A 15,488-nucleotide genomic window follows, 5' to 3' on the forward strand; every position below is an offset into this window, starting at 1 on the left:
TGCCGCTTAGACCTGGATTTTATTTCCTTGGGCCCTCCTATCCATTGATGCTCAAAGCCTTGGATCCTTTTTACCCTTGCCTTTTGGTTTTAAGGGCTATTGGCTTTTTCTGCTTTCTTTTTCTTTCTTTTTTTTTGCCATTTTTTTTCAAGCTTTTGCTTTTTCACTGCTTTTTCTTGCTTCAAGAATCAATTTTCATGATTTTTCAGATTGTCAATAACATTCTCTTTGTTCATCATTCTTTCAAGTGCCAACAATTTTAACATTCATAAACAACAAGATCAAAATTATGCACTGTTCAAGCATTCATTCAGAAAATAAAAAGTATTGTCACCACATCAATATAATTAAACTAAATTCAAGGATAATTTCGAAATTCACGTACTTCTTGTTCTTTTGAATTAGAAACATTTTTCATTTAAGAGTGGTGAAGAATTTATGGAATTATTCATAGCCTTAAGACATAGTTACTCAATACTAATGATCATGAGGTAGAGACACAAAATATAAACACACATATATAAAAACCGAAAAACAGAAAAAATAAGAACAAGGAATGAGTCCACCTTAGTGATGGTTCAGGCATGGCCGAATATCCAGCCCCCAAAACGTGATCACAGGATCAAAAATACAATCCCCCGATGTCTAATACAATAATAAAAATGTCCTATTTATACTAGACTAGCTACTAGGGTTTACAGAAGTAAGTAATTGATGCAGAAGTCCACTTCCGGGGCCCACTTGGTGTGTGCTTGGGCTGAGATTGAACTTTACACGTGCAGAGGCTTCTTTTGGAGTTGAACGCCAAGTTGTAACATGTTTTTGGCGTTCAACTCTGGTTCGTGACGTGTTTCTGGCGTTTGACTGCAGAATGCAGCATGGAACTGGCGTTGAGCGCCAGTTTACGTCATTAAATCACGAATAAAGTATGAACTATTATATATTGATAGAAAGCTCTGGATGTCTAATTTCCAAAGCCGTTGAGAGCACTCCATTTGGAGTTTTTTAACTCTAGAAAATCCATTTTGAGTGCAGGGAGGTCAGAATCCAACAGCATCAGCAGTCTTTTGTCAGCCTTTTATCAGAGTTTTGCTCAGGTCCCTCAATTTCAGCCAGAAATTACCTGAAATCACAGAAAAACACACAAACTCATAGTAAATTCTAGAAATATGAATTTAGCATAAAAACTAATGAAAATATCCCTAAAAGTAACTAGATCCAACTAAAAACTATCTAAAAATAATGCCAAAAAGCGTATAAATTAACCGCTCATCACCTTGCTTGTATTATCTGTGTTTGACCGGTTTTGAGGAGGTTAGGTAGGTGATGGAAATGGGTTCGCATGGAGGATACGTTGGTGAAGGCTGTGGGGCAGCGGTGTTTGATTAGAGTAGAAAATCCTTTAAGAATAGACTACCCTTTTGACATACTAAGGTTTCAAGTTTGGTTAAGGTTATACATATTATGCTTTATTGTTTAGACTGCTTTAAGCTTGAACTCTTGTGATGGATATGGAGTCTAGGATTGCCTTTGGCATCCCGGGGTCTTATATCCTACATCACTGGGCACTGTTACCATACTAAGAACCTCCGGTTCTCATACCATATTTCTGTTGTGTTTTTCAGATGCAGATCGCGACCCACTTCGGTGAATAGTCTGATTGGTGACGGAAGCGGAGGATTCGGGCCCTTCTTTTTTAGGCTTTTGATTTATTTTGAACATGTCTCTCACTTTTGTATTTTGTTTTGCATAGAGGCTTGTATTTGAGAGAACAAACTTGTATAAGCTGTTTTAGATGTCTGGATTCATATATGGTCTATATATGGCTAGCCGGCTTAAACTCCGCAAGCTGTGGCTAGATTCTTATGATATTATATTACTATATTTTGTTATATTACATCTGTTTCTTGAGCCTTAAGTTAGTAGTTTTGTTAGTACGTTTTGCACTTTTCAAATCTTGTCTCGAGCTATATCATTCATCGGGCTTCTAGATTATACTATTCTTCATATATATATATATATATATATATATATATTATATGTATAAGCTTAGAATTGTCGTAACCTTTGATTAACATTTGCTTTACGACGCGAGGTAAGGCTTAGGCTAATTGGGGTGTTACAGTAATTCTTCTTTGTTTTATTTTCAGTAAATAATTAGTTTAGATAGGCTTTAGTAACTTAGTTAATGTATGTGGTAGGTATTTTGAGTAGACAAAGTTAGAAGTTTTATATTAATTTAGTCAGGTATAATATGTTTTGATATTTTGTATAATTGATTGTAACTAATTGTAACTTAAGTTAAATAAATAAAATAGGTAACTATAAATTAATATGTTAGTGAAATTAAATAAATATATTATTTAAATAAAATATTATGCACTCAAATTTTGCATTTAAACTTACCATTAGATTGAAGTCATGTCCAATATGACACTCAAGTTAGAATAGTGTAACATGAATGATTTATTTTTTTATAAATTGCTTGATAGTTCTCTCTTTAGTTAGTATTATGAATATTAGCAATACAAATTATATTCATACTGTATACAATATTTTATTACATATTGATATTTATCTACTTGATTTAGGATTTTTAGTAATGGTTTAGACGAGATTAATATGCGAGAGTAAATGTTATGCCTATTACAGACACCACGACTACTGTTGCCACGCCATATAACCTTGGGTCTCTCCCCACTAAACAGCCTATTGTCTTATATCAGGGAGGTGGAATTCGGGCTTGCAGTAGAGTTGAGGAATTTCATGTTTGAGAATCCCTTGATCTTTGCATTTGTCAAGCGATAGAGGCCTGAGACCTATGAAGCACGGATACTTTGCTGAGTTGCCGTGTCCATGTGTCGGACACATTTCGGACACGACACTCATCGACACTCATCTGACACGCATATCTGCTGTCTCCAATTGTGTCTTAATAAAATAATAAAAAACTTTACTCCAGACACACTTGAACACACCTAAATACCATCACGTGTCAACGTCTCCAGCATTATTCTTAACAAGTATTCTTGAAATAAATTTAGAAATAGTATATATTGTTATTTATTAAAGCAAAAAATATTTTGAATACTTTATATAATTAAAATAAGACTTTAAAAATAATTAAAAAATTAATTTATATTTTAATATTAATAAAATATCAAAATATTATTATGATTTATCTAAAAAATACTTTATATTTTATATATGCATGTCCTAGTGTCTTATAAGATTTTAAAATTCGTGTCTCAGCGTGTCCTATGTCTTGTCGTGTCGTGTCTTGTGTTCGTGCATTATAGCCTGAGACCCACATCTTCCACCTTCCATGAGGTAAGGTTAGCATTACGCTACAAGATGTTGCCTACCACATTGGTCTGCGCACTGATGGAGAGCCGATTGGGAGTTGTACCAAAGACTTCCAGCAATGCCATAGATACCCAATTTGGGAATGGGTTCATGATTTACTTAGCGTCAGACCGCCGCCACAGCCACAGGAGGGAAGCAGGTTTTTCAGGCTGAGGATGACCTAACTGAGGGACAAGGTTTTACACATTCCAGCCAGGGCAGTTCTAGATACACTCTGTAAGTACGCTAGGTGCTACTTGATTATGCGTATTGGGAGTTTCTTTTCACGGATAAGTCTACTACACTTGTTCCTTTGAGGTAGCTGCCATTGCTGGAAGATTTTCATCGTTGCAACCAGTTGTCATGGGGTCTACACTGCTGGCACATGCCTACCACTAATTATGCACCACGGCAACACATGATGTGACCGACATTGAAGGTTGCATGCCGCTTGTTCTCTCCTGGATCTACGATAGGTTTTCGCATTTTTGTCCGACGGGATATGACGTCGTTAGGTTCCCACTTACAGCTACGTATGTACTTATTGTAATTAATCTTTAATTTAACAAGTAGTAGACATTAGATACGTCTTAATTATTGTAACTAATTAATTTATGTTTGAAATATTTTTATTCTGCGTATGTTGGTAGGACTAGGGCAACTCGGGCAACAAAGTCGAGATTGCCACGATGGCAGAATCCAGACTCTACGTCGTCACATCGATGGCCTCACATTTGACCAGGTATGACATTTTTTGGTTTCTACATTAAATCATGCATTGGTATGCCATTCGTAATTATTGTTCTTTAACGGGATGTGCACAGTTTCGACAGACACCATACGAGGATCTCCAGCTACGTCAGATTATGCCCGACTGGCTTATGAGTGGCATGGAGATATATACATGGAGGATTGTTGTCCCCCTTATCTACTTTTACATTGTAGAGTTTTTTCATGTTGACCGAGTGAAAAGGCAGCTCGAGGGGCAGTAGCATAGACCAACAGAATCCGGTGAATGTTGACGAGTATCTTTTCAAAACGACGAGGGGAGATGACTCTTGGTGGCCCGACGTGCACCGTCAGTGATACGATTTATTCAGGGGCCGTTACCAACTACAGCACTTGGTTACCATCGATGGCCACCCTGACCTTTGTTTGACACAAGAGTACCTTACCTGGAGGCAGCAGAAATGTAGAGTTAGATTTCTGTCCGGGAAAGACATTCTTGTTGATCCAAGAGCATCAGCACCACCGACTAATATCCTCCCCATGGCTCTAGGCCAGAAAGATGAGTTACAGTTTCCACCTGATGCCCCAGATCGAAGACAATGGATGAGGAGGCATGCCCGAGATGATGTCTGGAGACCGGCACGGTGGGTATGCGATCAGCGCATCAGGCGGGCTGGTGGAGATGATTAGTGGGTTAATAAAGATGATCAATTGTCTGACAAGGATGCTGAGTATATTGTCAGAGGGTAGGTATTCTATTGTACGACTCTTCCCAGTCACCATAAATATGAGCAATTGCTTTCTGCTTCGCCATCCACACCTTTCAATATGATGGCTTGAAATGATAACTCTGATGCACCGCACTTTGCAACACCGAGATAGACACTGATGGGTTAGTCTTTATTATAGGTAACATGACCTTGCAAATCAAACTACTATCTAACTAATCATGGTCTTGAGACATGGTTGGTGCCAAACAGGTGTGTGCTCTACTAAGCCTACGCACCACCCTACAAATTGCTCGTGGATATCAACGTTTAGTACAACACATAATTAACATAATATACTCTAATTCATCCAAAATAAACCATAAAATATACCAGTAGTTCAAGTTCTGGCGTAGTGCCACACGAAGACTCCATGGACAACCATTGGTGAATTGCTTGCAACGACAGTGGTATTTAAGCCTATCTGACTCCAAAATTATGTACTCTGCATTCCTTCGAATACTGTAGTTCTTCACCACTATCAAAATTGCATCACAATTCCTGAATCTGTAAGAACCGGAATAACAACTTAAAGAAAATAATAATTTTAACTGTCCAAAATCGGTTTGAAAAATTAGACATTTTAATCTGAAAATATAAAAGTAAAATTTGAATTCAATAGATTTTTCTAAGTGGAAAAATGTATCTTTTATGAAAAGTTTTTGTAAAAACACGTACCGGCTCTAATCTGTCCAGTATCGTGTATTGAGAAAAATAAGATTTTAAAAATTGAATTTATTATTTTTGAAAGACAAAAATAATTTAGAATTGAAAATAGGGCACTAATTCTAAATATTTTGGCCCAAAGTGGCCAAATGGACCTTAAAGGCTAATAGATTGGACCTTAACGAGCATTCAGCTCATTCTTGCCCTAACTTGATGAGAGGGGCGTTGTTGGTGGTGAAGGGAGAAGAGAAGAGAAGTTACTATTCATCTTCTCTTTCAATTGGCCATATCTTAAGCTACGGAGCTCCGATTGACGAGCCGTTTGCAGCCACGCAAAGCTCTTGTCGAGCTCTTCATTTTTAAAAAAGTTTTTTTGGTAAGAATTCGCATCTCATGCTCCAGTCTCCTGCCCAAAGTAATTTCACATTTTTGCGTTTGGCTTTTGAGTAAGTTTTGTGATTTTTGTTGTTTAGGAGTGATCTAGCATTGGAATATTGTTGGATTTTGCCTCTAGTCTTATTGGGTAAGGTAAGTCTCTTCAATCTCTTGTGGCTTGATATTTTTTATAAGCCCTAGTGATATTTTTGTATGTTATATGATGTTAGATTGAGGTTTGATGTTAGTTGGAGTGAGCTTGATGGTTTTGGAGCTTTGAGCTTGAGCTCGGTGTTTTTAGTTGCGTGAGAATCGGCCAAGGTATGATTTCGATTTTCTCTATGTAATATGTAATGTTTCTGGACACTTAGCCTAGTAGACTCTAAGATAGGATTTAATAATGTTGGTGCATGATTAATTATATGTGAATTTATGTTTGATGATGAAGAGGATGATATGGAGTGTTGGAATGTGTAATATATGAATTATGATGATAATATGATGAGTATTGTTATTGTTTGTGATTATGATGATTGATGAAAGATATTGATGAATTATGATGTTGTTGTTGGTGAATGGTATTGATTATTGAGATTGAGATGAATAATGATAATGATAAGGATTTATGATGGAAAGATTGAGTGAAATGGAGGTTGAGTTGATTTAAGTGCAATAGAATGGTAAAGTGTAGTATTTGGTAGTGTTTTGTGATGAATTGAGTAGGTTTTGGGTTGGTTTGGTTTTAGAATTTGGAAACTAGAGAAATTTGATGTTTTTGTGTAAAACTTGATTTTTGGTAAACTTTGGAGGATTATAACTTGAGCGTCAAACACTGAAATTGAATGATTTTTGCCGTGTACATGTGTCGGACACATTTCAGACACGACACTCATCGACACTCGTCTGATACGCATGTCTGCTGTCTCCAACTGTGTCTTAATAAAATAATAAAAAAAATTTACTCCGGACACACTTGAACACACCTAAATACCATCACGTGTCAACGTCTCCAGCGTTATTCTTAACAAGTATTCTTGAAATAAATTTAGAAATAGTATATATTGTTATTTATTAAAGAAAAAAAATATTTTGAATACTTTATATAATTAAAATATGACTTTAAAAATAATTAAAAAATTAATTTATATTTTAATATTAATAAAATATCAAAATATTATTATGATTTATCTAAAAAATATTTTATATTTTATATATATGCATGTCCTAGTGTCTTATAAGATTTTAAAATTCGTGTCTCAATGTGTCCTATGTCTTATCGTGTCGTGTCCTGTGTTCGTGCATTATAGCCTGAGACCCACATATTCCACCTTCCATGAGGTGAGGTTAGCATTACGCTGCAAGCTGTTGCCTACCACATTGGTCTGCGCACTGATGGAGAGCCGATTGGGGATTGTACCAAAGACTTCTAGCAATGCCATAGACACCCAATTTCAGAGTGGGTTGAGGATTTACTTAGCATCAGACCACTGCCACAGCCACAGGAGGAAAGCAGGTTTTTCAGGCTGAGGATGACCTATCTGAGGGACAGGGTTTTACACATTCCAGCCAGGGCAGCTCCAGATACACTCTATAAGTACGCTAGCTGCTACTTGATTATACGTATTGGGAGTTTCTTTTCATGGATAAGTGATAAACCCCAATTTGACGGTTTATCTTGTATTGAATTTAGAGTATTTTGATGACCTTTTCTCGCATTAAACCTATGAATTAGCATGGTTTTGTAATCTCTCCCGTATTTGTGCTTAAGTGTAAAAACATGTTTTTTAAGTCTTATTTTGATGAATTCTAATTCCTCTTTGATTCCACAAGATGCCTTGATGTGTTTGCTAGTAATTCTAGGATTGAAATAGGCTAGGCATGGATCAAAGGGAGCAAGGAAAGAAGCATACAAGTGGAGAGAAGCATGAAAAGTCAAAGAAGTGAAATCAGCCAAGCACGCGCACGCGCACATTGCAGAATCGGCCAGGGACGCGCACGATGAAATCAACCAAGCACGCGCACGTGCACAAGGCGCTCGCGCGCACATTGCAGAATCTGCCAGGGACGTACACGCGTACCGTGCGCACACGCGTCGCAGTCCGCACATGACTTCATTAAAACAACACGTGCCTGGCGATTTGGAAGGGTTTCTGAACCCATTTTGGCGCCAATTGCTGATAGAAAGGAATAAAAGGATCAAGGATTGAAGGGGAAGAGAATCTTAGAATCATTTTTTAGCATCACTAGGATTAGGATTAGTTAGTTTCTAGAGAGAGAAGCTCTCACTTCTCTCTAGAATTAGGATTAGGTTTAGGTTAATCTCTCTTCTTAGATCTAGGTTTAATTCATGCTTTGATTCACTTCTCTTTTATCAAGTCTTAATCTTCTCCTCTTCCTCTTCCTAGTTATGTGCTTTAATAATTGTAATTCTTCATTTTGTTTTGGATAGATTGTTGTTCCTTTGTTTTCTTTCAATAATGCAATTTGAGGTAATTCATGATAATTGTGATTTCCTTGATTGTTGTTGTTAATTCTTTGCAATAATTGTTGTTAGATTTCATTCTTGTTGTGATTTACTATGCTTTTCTTTTGTGCCTTCCAAGTGTTTGATGAAATGCTTGGTTGGATTTTAGTGTAAGTTTTGTTCCTCTTGGCCTAGGTAGAGTAATTAGTGACTCTTGAGTTATCTAATTCCTTTGTTGATTGATAATTAGAAGTTGCTAATTGATTTGAATGCCTCTAAAGCTAGTCTTTCCTTTAGGAGTTGATTAGGACTTGAGGAATCAAATTGATTCATCCACTTGACCTTCCTCCATGGTTGGAGGTTAACTAAGTGGGAGCAATGGACAATTTGTCACCACAATTGAGGAGGATAACTAGGATAGGACTTCTAGTACTCATATCTTGCCAAGAGCTTTGCTAGTTGTTAGTTTATTTTCTTTGCTATTTATATTTCTTGTCTAAAATCTTAAAAACCCCAAATATAACTCATAACCAATAACAAGACACTTTATTGTAATTCCTAGGGAGAACGACCCGAGGTTTGAATACTTCGGTTTATAGATTTTAGGGGTTTGTACTAGTGACAAACAACTTTTTGTATGAAAGGATTATTGTTTGGTTTAGAAACTATACTTTACAACGAGATTTCATTAGTGAAATTCTAAACCGTCAAAAATGTAATCATCAAAATGGCGCCGTTGCCGGGGAGTTGCAATGGTGTTATGTTATTGGTTGTTGTATATATGTGAATAGTGTGAATATCTTGCTTTTGCTTTATTTTCTAGTTTTTGTTAGTTTTATTTTGCTTTTCCATTATGAATTCTCACTTTGGCTATGAGTTTGGTTCTAATTATGTTGTAGGAAATGAGAGCTTTAATGAAAATGTGTATCAAGGATGGGACAATCAAAGGTGGGAGGAGCCATATGCATATGATCAATCCTCTTGGCAACAACCTCCACCAATGCACTATGAAGAAGAGCCATTCTATGATGCATATCAATCCAATGGCTATGGTAAATCTCCTTGTGACTTTCAAGAACCACCACCATATGCCTATGAACCATATCCTCAATACAACCCTCAACCATACTCACAAGCCCTTTCTTACCAACCACCTTCATATGACCCTAATCCATATCCATCCTACCAACAACCATATGAGCCATATGAACCACATATAGAGCCACCACAATTCCAACATCAATATTTTCAAGAGCCACCCCCTCCACGTTATTACCAAGATGAACCACCCCCAATATATGAAAATTTTCAACCACAAGATGAATTCTACCTTCCACCACAACCTCACATGGAAGAATATTCATGTCCATCGATCCAAGAGCCATATGATCCCTATCATGATATCCAAGTGGAAAAAGAGTCAAGGGATCATCTCAAGGAAGCATTGGATCAATTTCAAGCAACCATGGAGTGTGTTGTACAACAAGTGGAAAGAATGGAAAACATTGAACCACCACAACTCTACCAAGAAGAACCACCTTCCAATTATGAACACTTTCCCCAAAATGATGAATCCTTCCACCCACCTCAATTTCTAATGGATGAAACCCTTGGTGTTCTTGTTCAAGGGCAAAAAGAGATGAAAAGGGATGTGCAAAATTTCATGGCCGCCCTGGATGCGGTAACAAATCAATTAGCATCCCAATGCTTGAACACTCAAGGTACTCCCATGGCTACATGTGGAGAATCAAATGAAGAACATAGCATGAAGGAGAGATTGAAAACTTCGGTGGAAAATAAGGGAAGTTGCTTTGTATTGGAACAATTGGAGGAAGCTTTAATTGTTGAAGACAAGGAAGAAATGGTAGAAGACTTAGGAGATGCGGAGCTTCCATGGGAACATAGAGTTGAAGAAAACCCTTCCAAGATGATTAAAATTGATGCTAGGAAGGGATGTGCACAACTTCCAAGGCATATTCCATATGAAGACTTGGATGGGATAGAACAAGAATTGAGTTCCCATGGCAATGAAGAGCAAGCATCAAGTCCTAGTGGTGGAAAATCCTTTGAACTTGAAGAACCTTCTCCCGGTGCATTTGAAAATATTGTGGAGGTAAACTTCTTTCACCCTCCCAATTATATTTTGATTAAGGGAAAAGGCTTAGATAGTATTAATGAACAAAGGATTGAATTAGAGAAATCTTGTGAAGAGGTGGAAGTCCTTAGAAATAAAAGGATGGGAGTGGAATACGCTTTGTCAAGATCGTTGGAAGCATCTTTGCCTAGGTTGTCATCTACTCCTTCACTTGGGTGGGTAAAATTCATTTCCATTAGCTTTATTGTCCCACTTGAGTATGGCTTGCTTGAAACGGATGGTCAACTTAGGATGCTTTATGGGATGAAGCGTAAGCGAAAGATGTTTCGTGGTTGGCGTTGCAAATCAAGGCTCATTTTGGTTGATACTTCAAGAGTTGAATACAAAGGTTGGAGTAGTGCTCAAATAGATGGGTCTAGGAGGTTTGTTAGGCACTTGGTGCACGAAATTGTGATCATCAATGGCGCCATCAACATGGTACGCACAATTGCAATCTCAACTCTTTATCACAACTTCGCACTACTAACCAGCAAGTGTACTGGGTCGTCCAAGTAATAAACCTTACGCGAGTAAGGGTCGATCCCACAGAGATTGTTGGTATGAAGTAAGCTATGGTCACCTTGTAAATCTTAGTCAGGCAAACTCAAATGGTTATGAATGATGAATAAAACATAAAGATAAAGATAGAGATACTTATGTAATTCATTGGTGGGAATTTCAGATAAGCGTATGAAGATGCTTGGTCCCTTCCGTCTCTCTGCTTTCCTACTGTCTTCATCCAATCCTTTTTGCACCTTTCCATGGCAAGCTGTATGCAAGGGTTTCACCGTTGTCAGTGGCTACCTCCCATCCTCTCAGTGGAAATGTTCAACGCACCCTGTCACGGCACGGCTATCCATCTGTCGGTTCTCAATCAGGCCGGAATAAAATCCAGTGATTCTTTTGCGTCTGTCACTAACGCCCAGCCCTCAGGAGTTTGAAGCTCGTCACAGTCATTCAATCATCGAATCCTACTCAGAATACCACAGACAAGGTTTAGACCTTCCGGATTCTCTTGAATGCCGCCATCAGTTCTAGCTTATACCACGAAGATTCCGGTTAAAGAATCCAAGAGATATCCACCCAATCTAAGGTAGAACGGAGGTGGTTGTCAGGCACACGTTCATGGGTGAGAATGATGATGAGTGTCACGGATCATCACATTCATCAAGTTGAAGAACAAGTGATATCTTGGAACAAGAACAAGCGGAATTGAATAGAAGAACAATAGTAATTGCATTAATACTCGAGGTACAGCAGAGCTCCACACCTTAATCTATGGTGTGTAGAAACTCCACCGTTGAAAATACATAAGAACAAGGTCTAGGCATGGCCGAATGGCCAGCCTCCCAATGATCTAAGATAGCATAAGAACAAAGGTAGCTACCAAGATGAAAATACAATAGCAAAAGGTCTTATTTATAAAGAACTAGTAGCCTAGGGTTTACAGAGATGAGTAAATGACATAAAATCCACTTCCGGGCCCACTTGGTGTGTGCTTGGGCTGAGCATTGAAGCATTTTCGTGTAGAGACTCTTCTTGGAGTTAAACGCCAGCTTTGGTGCCAGTTTGGGCGTTTAACTCCCATCCTTGTTCCAGTTCCGGCGTTTAACGCTGGGAATTCTGATGGTGACTTTGAACGCCAGTTTGGGCCATCAAATCTTGGGCAAAGTATGGACTATCATATATTGTTGGAAAGCCCAGGATGTCTACTTTTCAACGCCGTTGAGAGCGCGCCAATTGGACTTCTGTAACTCCAGAAAATCCGCTTCGAGTGCAAGGAGGTCAGAATCCAACAGCATCTGCAGTCCTTTTTAGTCTCTGAATCAGATTTTTGCTCAGGTCCCTCAATTTCAGCCAGAAAATACCTGAAATCACAGAAAAACACACAAACTCATAGTAAAGTCCAGAAAAGTGAATTTTAACTCAAAACTAATAAAAATATACCAAAAACTAACTAGATCATACTAAAAACATACTAAAAACAATGCCAAAAAGCGTACAAATTATCCGCTCATCACAACACCAAACTTAAATTGTTGCTTGTCCCCAAGAAACTGAAAATCAAATAAGATAAAAAGAAGAGAATATGCAATGAATTCCAAAAACATCTATGAAGATCAGTATTAATTAGATGAGCGGGACTTTTAGCTTTTTGCCTCTGAATAGTTTTGGCATCTCACTCTATCCTTTGAAATTCAGAATGATTGGCTTCTTTAGGAACTCAGAATCCAGATAGTGTCATTGATTCTCCTAGTTAAGTATGATGATTCTTGAACACAGCTACTTATTGAGTCTTGGCCGTGGCCCAAAGCACTCTGTCTTCCAGTATTACCACCGGATACATACATGCCACATACACATAATTTGGATGGTGAGGTAGGTGGGGTTTTATGAAGGATGGATGTGAGTGGTGAAGAGAAAGATGGGATTTGATAGGTGAAGGGTTTTTGGGGAAGAGGTGTTGAGGTGATTGGTGAATGGGTGAAGAAGAGAGAGAGTGGTGGGGTAGGTGGGGATCCTGTGGGGTCCACAGATCCTGAGGTGTCAAGGAAAAGTCATCCCTGCACCAAGTGGCGAGCAAAATTGCTCCCTGTGCCAATTCTGGCGTTAAACGCTGGGCTGGTGCCCATTTCTGGCGTTTAACGCCAACTTCTTGCCCTTTTCTGGCGTTTAACGCCAGTCTGGTGCCCCTTTCTGGCGTTAAACGCCCAGAATGGTGCCAGACTGGGCGTTAAACGCCCATCTGCTAGCCTTACTGGCGTTTAAACGCCAGCAGGATCTTCCTCCAGGGTGTGCTGTTTTTCTTTCTGTTTTTCATTCTGTTTTTGCTTTTTCAATTGATTTTGTGACTTCTCATGATCATCAACCTACAGAAAACATAAAATAACAAAGGAAAATTAGATAAAATATAACATTGGGTTGCCTCCCAACAAGCGCTTCTTTAATGTCAGTAGCTTGACAGAGGGCTCTCATGGAGCCTCACAGATGCTCAGAGCAATGTTGGAACCTCCCAACACCAAACTTAGAGTTTGAATGTGGGGGTTCAACACCAAACTGAGAAGTTGGTTGTGGCCTCCCAACACCAAACTTAGAGTTTGACTGTGGGGGCTCTGTTTGGCTCTGTTTTGAGAGAAGCTCTTCATGCTTCCTCTCCATGGTGACAGAGGGATATCCTTGAGCCTTAAACACAAAGGATTCTTCATTCACTTGAATGATCAATTCTCCTCTATCAACATCAATCACAGCCTTTGTTGTGGCTAGGAAGGGTCTGCCAAGGATGATGGATTCATCCATGCACTTCCCAGTCTTTAGGACTATGAAATCAGCATGGATGTAATGGTCTTCAACTTTTACCAGAACATCCTCTACAAGTCCATAAGCTTATTTTCGTGAGTTGTCTGCCATCTCTAGTGAGATTTTTGCAGCTTGCACCTCAAAGATCCCTAGCTTCTCCATTACAGAGAGAGGCATGAGGTTTACACTTGACCCTAAGTCACACAAGGCCTTCTTGAAGGTCATGGTGCCTATGGTACAAGGTATTGAAAACTTTCCAGGATCCTGTCTCTTTTGAGGTAATTTATGCCTAGACAAGTCATCCAGTTCTTTGGTGAGCAAAGGGAGTTCATCCTCCCAAGTCTCATTTCCAAATAACTTGTCATTTAGCTTCATGATTGCTCCAAGGTATTTAGCAACTTGCTCTTCAGTGACATACTCATCCTCTTCAGAGGAAGAATACTCATCAGAGCTCATGAATGGCAGAAGTAAGTCCAATGAAATCTCTATGGTCTCATTTTGAGCCTCAGATTCCCATGGTTCCTCATTGAGAAACTCATTGGAGGCCAGTGGACGTCCATTGAGGTCTTCCTCAGTGGCGTTCACTGCCTCTTCCTCCTCTCCAAATTCGGCCATGTTGATGGCTTTGCACTCTCCTTTTGGATTTTCTTCTGTATTGCTTGGAAGAGTACTAGGAGGGAGTTCAGTAATTTTCTTGCTCAGCTGACCCACTTGTCCCTCCAAGTTTCTAATGGAGGACCTTGTTTCAGTTATGAAACTTTGAGTGGTTTTGATTAGATCAGAGACCATGGTTGCTAAGTCAGAGTTGTTCTGCTTAGAACTCTCTGTCTGTTGCTGAGAAGATGATGGAAAAGGCTTGCCATTGCTAAACCTGTTTCTTCCACCATTATTATTGTTGAAACCTTGTTGAGGTCTCTGTTGATCCTTCCATGAGAGATTTGGATGATTTCTCCATGAAGGATTATAGGTGTTTCCATAGGGTTCTCCCATGTAATTCACCTCTTCCATTGAAGGGTTCTCAGGATCATAAGCTTCTTCTTCAGATGAAGCTTCCTTAGTACTGCTTGGTGCATTTTGCGTTCCAGACAGACTTTGAGAAATCATATTGACTTGCTGAGTCAATATTTTGTTCTGAGCCAATATGGCATTCAGAGTATCAATCTCAAGAACTCCTTTCTTCTGATTTGTCCCACTGTTCATGGGATTCCTTTCAGAAGTGTACATGAATTGGTTATTTGCAACCATTTCAATTAGTTCTTGAGCTTCTGTAGGCGTCTTCTTCAGATGAAAAGATCCTCCAGCAGAGCTATCCAAAGACATCTTGGACAGTTCAGACAGACCATCATAGAAAATACCTATGATGCTCCATTCAGAAAGCATATCAGAGGGACACTTTCTGATTAATTGTTTGTATCTTTCCCAAGCTTCATAGAGGGATTCTCCTTCCTTCTGTCTGAAGGTTTGGACTTCCACTCTAAGCTTACTCAATTTTTGAGGTGGAAAGAACTTTGCCAAGAAGGCATTGACTAGCTTTTCCCAAGAGTTCAGGCTTTCTTTAGGTTGTGAGTCCAACCATGTCCTAGCTCTGTCTCTTACAGCAAAAGGGAATAGCATAAGTCTGTAGACCTCAGGGTCAACCCCATTAGTCTTGACAGTGTCACAGATTTGCAAGAACTCAGCTAAGAACTGATGAGGATCTTCCAATGGAAGT

General features: G+C 38.8%; 1 non-coding gene across 1 annotated transcript; it reads left to right on the top strand.

Annotated features, from left to right (window-relative positions):
- Positions 1-15,151: 15,151 nt before the first annotated feature.
- Positions 15,152-15,259, top strand: LOC112713321 (small nucleolar RNA R71). Its single transcript, XR_003158295.1, has one exon. It is a non-coding gene; the product is annotated as a small nucleolar RNA R71 (small nucleolar RNA).
- The last annotated feature ends 229 nt before the right edge of the window (positions 15,260-15,488 follow it).

The sequence above is a fragment of the Arachis hypogaea genome, chromosome 9, assembly GCF_003086295.3.
Source record: "Arachis hypogaea cultivar Tifrunner chromosome 9, arahy.Tifrunner.gnm2.J5K5, whole genome shotgun sequence".
NCBI classification, from domain to species: Eukaryota; Viridiplantae; Streptophyta; class Magnoliopsida; order Fabales; family Fabaceae; genus Arachis; species Arachis hypogaea.